This window comes from Phyllostomus discolor, chromosome 3 (genome assembly GCF_004126475.2).
Source record: "Phyllostomus discolor isolate MPI-MPIP mPhyDis1 chromosome 3, mPhyDis1.pri.v3, whole genome shotgun sequence".
Taxonomy (NCBI): Eukaryota; Metazoa; Chordata; class Mammalia; order Chiroptera; family Phyllostomidae; genus Phyllostomus; species Phyllostomus discolor.
Genome location: NC_040905.2, coordinates 123,607,303 through 123,613,907, shown reverse-complemented (window position 1 = coordinate 123,613,907; position 6,605 = coordinate 123,607,303). Strand labels below are relative to the sequence as shown.

The window sequence follows — 6,605 nt, the reverse complement described above, 5'->3', positions numbered from 1 at the left end:
ATGGGTGAAGGGAATCAAAAGGCATAAACTTCCAATTATAAGATAAATAAGTCCCAGGGATTTAATGTATAGCATAATAATGTTGTATTGCATATTTGAAAGTTGCTAAGAGAATAGACCCTAAAAGGTTTTTTTGCAAGAAAAAATATTTGGAACTATGTGTGTTGACAGATGTTAACTAAACTTGTGGTAATCATTTCACAATATATACATGTATCAAATCATTATGTCATACACATGAAGCTAATACAGTGTTATATGTCAATTGTATCTCAGTATAAATAAATAAGGTCACTCTGACTACCATGTGGAGAATAAACTGCAGAAAAAAGACTGGAAATGTGACTAGAATATTTCTGGCAGAGACAATATTTCAGGGGAATGAAGGAGCACAGTCAAAGGCCTTAATTTGGGAATGAATGTTGTTTTGGGAAACAGAAAAATTTCAGGGAAGTAGGAAGCTAGTATGCTTAGAAGAAAATGGGTTTGCAAATGTAACTTGGTCCTGGATTTTGAAGGAATTGACATTCCAGAGTGTTTGGACTTTAGCATGGAGGAAAGATTCTAGAAAGTTATTTAAGCAGGAGATTGATAGGAAATATCAGTTGGTCAGTATCCAATCAGCAAAATACAAAGGAAAAGCTGATAAACCAACTGAGGGATGGTATAACAGCTTACAGGTTCTCAACATCAGGAAGCAAGTACCACTCTTTGGGCTGGGGGAACATGAGGAGGAAGTGGTGTTACCAGAGTCCAGAAGCTGGGGCTGTCCAGTAGGAAGTAGATCCATGGTGGGAGCTGTCCAGCTGAGCTCAAACCCCAGAAGAGAGGCAGAGCTGCCAGAGTCACTGCCTAAGGCAGAGAGAAATACCCTCCCTTATTTCTCCCCCTTCTGCCCTACATCCCCACCAATGCTTCCCATTGGCCAGACCTGATCAGAAGTCAGGTGGCAAAGAACTGAGAAGCACAGTGTGCAGGAGAAGGGCAACGACTGTTTGTGGGTAAACAGGACATGGCCACCCACAGACCAGCTGTGGTATTGAGGGAGATTGCAGCAGCAGCTGTGTGAGGAAAGGTGGGCCATTGAAATTACCACAGAATTCTAAAAAGTCCAGGATGAGAATGTGAACTTAGGCAAAGGCAGTAGAAATGGAGAGAAGGGGTCAGAGCAAAGACAGCATTTGGAAACTTGATGGCTTTTACAGATCCAGGTGCCATTTTTGGTGTCTTCTGTAATAACACACCTCCCATGAAAAAGATGCTGTTTCCAGACTTAACAAGTAAGCCTAGAGAACTTGTGCTGGTGATTGGAACAGGCATTAGTGCTATGGTTACTTCTCAGGTTCCAGCCTTGAAATCCTGGAGGGAAGTAATTCAGGCCTTACTGGATGCTGCCATTGATTCTGAACTTCTAAGTCATGTGGACCATGACCATTTTCGCAGATGTCTCCATGAAGACAAGAATCCTGTTCATGTTGTCTAGGACCTTTTTCAGAAACTCTCTACTTGTATTAGCACTGTTGAAACCGTAAGATTCAAGGACTGTATATATGCAGAATTCCATGGCTTTGTGTCAAAGATAGGACTCTGGAAAAGAGCTGCTTCAGTCAGTTCTCCACCTGATGGAAAATGGAACCCTGGTATTGACTAAAAGTCTCAACATTCTCCTGGAATTCTATGCAGCAGATCAGGGAAAATAATTTGAATCCATTGACTTTACTGATGAAGAAAATGTCCTAGAGTGGGCACAAGAGAAGTGAAAGCTGAGCATGTTATGTATCATGAGGTCTATACCAACTGTAGTGGCATGTCCTTTCATCCAGATGGGCATCAGTATGTGCTCAGGAACATTCAAGTTATGAGAGAGATTCAGAGACTTATGAAAACAAGTCATTTCTTTTTCTGGGTTGTAGCTGGAATGGATGACATCACTTTCCAAGCCCTTTTTCTGGAGTCTGTCAAGCATAAATCTGACTTACATTTCATGCTGGCTCAGAAGGGAGATGCAGATGAGTTCAAGAAACTTTTGGAAAGCCTGCTGGACAAAGGAATTTACCTTGTTCCCTATGGAGATGAATATGCTGATCTTCCAGAATATTTCAAGTGACTGAATTATGAGATATCCAGGAGGGGTAGGTGGGACCACAGTGCATGAGAGTGCTACAGAAGTCACCACCATTAGACCAAACACTGTCTGCCGTGGACAGTTATTAGTTTGTGCTAGCAGGTTCTTAGTCCTTTTTGTTCATTTGTGGGGGTTTTTTTTTGTTTTGTTTTGTGGGGTTGTTTTTTTTTGGTTCTTGGTCTTATGCAGTTTGTTCCAGTTCGAGAATATCCAAGTGACAACGTGACCCAGATGCGGTTCCACAGCCCACCTCCAGGCTGGACACACTGCTTGTGTCCATGCAACAGATCAGTGTGATATTCACTGAGACAGCTGTTCTGCCTGAAGGACTTGGGCTGTAGATGTCACAGACTTACCATGGCCTTTGGTGTAGCTTTGTTCTCCATACTTGGTTTTTCAATCAGCTCAATGGCTTTTCAACAACAAGACTTGAAGCTCTAGTTCTCTAGATCATCTACAGTGTACAGTATTTTACATACCTGAGTTATACTAAAACCTTGTTCATTTCAAAAATAAAAAACATTCCTAAGTCTAGGTGACCACTCGAATGTAGAGATTAGAGGGTAGAGGAGGACGGACATCAGGGGCTTCTAGTTTGGGCAGCTGTACAGAACCCAGGCAGGAAGGGGGAGGAGGGATAGAGAAAAACTCTTTTCAACATCCTGAGTTTGATGTTCTTGCAGGTCACCTACACAGAGACTTGTGTGCACCCTCAGAGCATCTGTTTCATTCCTGTTTAAGGATGATGAGTAATAACAGGTAGTGTTTATGGATGTTTACTGTGTGCCAGACATGACTCTAACTTCTTTATGTGTAATAACTAGTTTAATTTCACAATGCCCTTGTGAGGTAGGTAATATTGTTACCCCCATTTTGTGATGAGGAAAGTAAGGCATAGAAAGACAATTCCTGCCTAAGCTCACCTAGCTTTAAGCACTGTGATGTAAATCCAGGTAGCTTTGCTCACCCACCTCAACCTCCTAGTGCTGTTGTCAGGATTAACTGAGGTTATATAACACAGGGTCTGACATAAAGCAATTGTATTTTGGTTTAATGATATTGTCAGAATTATGTTAGCTTTTGTGAGAAATGTTGGCCCATGTGACCTTTACTATAATATCAACCTATTCCTGAAGAGAGTTGAAATAACAGGGTATTTAAAGTGTGATAGACTTGAATTTAAATATAGTTTCTTAGCTTGACATATTGATGATGATTTGTTGATCTGGAACAAATGAATTTCAACTCTCTGAGCCTTGGTTTATTCATTTATAAAATGGGTACAATAACACCTCACCTGCATTGCACATAGTAGTTGGTCAGTAGCCGATCTGACCAAAAGAGTTGGTCTCCTTTTCTGGTGAATCTCTTGATCCAATAAAACAAGAAGCACACGGGCTCTCAACTTGGCTCATTATGAACTTATATTTTGGTGGGTCCTTTCCACTCTTGACCTTGGTTCCTCATCATCAAGGGAGTTGGCAGAGGTCTCCAGGGCTCTGACTCCTAAAGCCCAGTAACCCATGACCTCATGTCCCCCAATTCCGATGCTGTCAAATGGAGACAAACCATCAACCTTCAAAGCAGGCCGAGTACTGGGGACCTTGTGAAGCACATGTGGTTTTGGGGGACAGCAGTTTTTCCTCTTGAGGACATTCTGAGCCTCCTCAACCCAAAGGAAGAAGGTTTGGGAGCAGACTTAGCACTGGGATAATGTCAATAAGAGTTTTAAGCATCTTAGAGATGGGCATTCTATCCATAAAACATATCATTACTCCACAGTTGGCTGAGGGTGAATGGATTGAGTTCCTCTTACCTTCATTTCTTTGTTTATCAAAAAAGTTACTATCTATTATGTGCCACACATGGCAAAAGGCGCTAAAAACAGCAAACAGAAGTCCTCCTACAGCTCATATTCTAGCTCAAATGGCAATGAACAACACACACAGAAAGCACTTGAACTCAATGATAAATTTTACATGGAAAATAAGAGACAGAGACAGGTCAAGCGAGCTTGAGAGAGTGGTCAGGTAGGACTCTGAGTAGATGAAATTTGAGATGAGACCTGAAGTGTGGGGAGAGTCAGGCAGAAAGTTAGGGGAAGAGCATTCCAAGCAGAGGGAACAGCAAGTGCACAAGCCTCAAAGTGGAATGATCTGGGAGCCAAGCCTGTGAAGAGTTAGTGTGGAGCAGCCAGACCATGTAGTGTCTTGGAGGCAGATTCTGCATTTATTCCAGGTGCACAGATAGCAGTTGGAAGGCTCTAAGCCTGGAAGGGAAGATGGGGTAGAGACTTCATTTACATTTCATGAGTGCTCAGAAACCTTTGGAAGCAATTTCCTCTGCTGACTTAGGAGAATTAATTAGTTAATATTGCACAACACTCAGAAATCTAGGAAGAACAGGAATGTATTATTATTATTTCCCCATTGAGGCTTTGTAAATGGAGGTCTGAAGACCTGGGGTTCTTGCTCAAGGAGGCTGCATGAGAAAGGGCTCACCAGCCCCTGCTAAACAGAACCTTCTCTCTCCTGCCCTGCTGGAGAATCTGACTTCCATTTTTATAAGGCCAGAGAGGGACTTGGAAACAGGGCCAGTTCTGATGCTGTAATTAATTTCAAAGAGAGTAATTTACCTTCACTGCCTATAAAAAGATTAAAAAAATAACTTTTGTTTAGGTAATATCTTTCTCTAGAGAGCTCACTCCACTTGTCAGTGAGGAGTTTGATCTCGCCTTGATATAAAATAGGGAGGAAACTCACTCCCTTTTCATTTTTATTTTTCCAACATGTAAGAAATTACACCAAAGTTTTCCCAGCACGCTTGGGGAAGCCATCTTCACTCTGTCCCAGACCCTTGCCCTTGCCTCCATTTCCTCCCTTCTGAGGATTTAGATTTTTGCTGATGATTTTCATCCTGTTAATCTCCTTTTCCCTAGCAACAATCAAGGTTGACGGTGCTCCTGCTGTAAACCAGGCTCTCTCCATATATCACCTCGTTTAATCAAAAATTTACAAAGGCAGGGACCATTGATACCATGAATGTCACAGATGAGGAAACCGAGGCTACAGGAGCTCAGTAGCTTGTACAGACTCTGGTGCCTAGAACAGTCAGGGTTGGAACTTGGATCCAGGCAATTTGACACCAGGGCACATAGACTGAAACATCGCCTGCCTCCTTTGAGTTCAAACCCTAAGAATAACTGGGTGTCTTTGTATAGTCTTTGTACCACATTCAGAGCACCAAAGGCATACAATTTATCTATCTGTCTATCTATCTATCATCTATCTATCATTTATTTTGGGGGGGCGGCAATACCATTTCTTCTTTGTGTGTGTGAAACCATAGGCATGGGAGGTGGGTGGGTGCAAAATAGAGAGAAATGTCTTTTATGGATTGTCTGCTAAACCTTGTGCAGCTGTTGCTGCATCACAGTGCTAGACAACTGTGTCTGCTGACTTAATGGCTCTGAAGGATGACAAAACTTGAAAAATTGACTGTCACTATAGAAGTTGGCATAGATTGAAACTGAGTGCTTGAGTCATCTGTTAAAGATGCCACTCTGGGCCCCTGTCAGGCAACACCCAGGCAGAACCAAGAACACATGCAAACAATAATGTGACTTTAATTTGGATGCCTGAGAGCCTGTGTCCTGTGTGAGGGAACTGCAGGACAGACAATGATGCTTGGCAAACACCCCACTTCTGGTGGTCGCTTGTCATGGAAGTTGCTGCTGATTACAGGAATGGCCTCCAGTTAGCAATTAGTAAATAGTGAAGTTCCCAACAGAGCTCCTGTACTGCCTGCAATACCCTGTTGCCTCTTCTTCTGTGGCCTTGTCAGCCTTGGCATGCCACACAGCCTGCCATCTCCATATGTGTTCCCAGTGTGTGTTACACCAGGACCTGCAGCCTCCTAACAGATGACCTCCACTCTAGGCTTCACATCAAGCCTTGTTGGGAATTCATTCTCTCCTTCAGTGTTACAGAAAATATTCAGAGCATTGGGTTTAGAATTAGAGGAACTCTCAGTAGAAGGTCCCTACCACTCCAAACGTTCACAAGACAAACCCATGTAAACTGCAACCAGTGAGAACATCAGCAGAAGCCAGTATACTCAGACAGTATGCATATTGGGGTTCCTTAAGCATTACTATGTAAGGGTTATGCTGTGTATCTTGTTTAGCAAGGTGAAGGAGAGCCTTTTGAAAGATAAAGGTGTGTTTATGGATAGGATGCAGGGAGAGCTGGAGGGTAAGTATACGGACATTGATGATGGAGCAGACGAGCTGGCTTTGAATTCTGGCTCCACTAATTACCAGCTATGTGACCTTGGACACATTACCTAACCATTCTGTGCTTTAGTTCATTAGCTTGAAGATGGAGATTAATAATAGTATCTATCTTTTGGGTTGTCATGAAGATGAGATCATTAGCAATGCAAGTATGTGGTGTCACTGCTCAAGGAATTTTAGCGAAAA

The 6,605-nt window shown here is 42.4% G+C and overlaps 1 pseudogene; it reads left to right on the top strand.

Moving 5' to 3' along the window:
• Window positions 1-1,074: 1,074 nt before the first annotated feature.
• On the top strand, window positions 1,075-2,218 carry LOC114505046 (annotated as a pseudogene).
• Window positions 2,219-6,605: the final 4,387 nt, after the last annotated feature.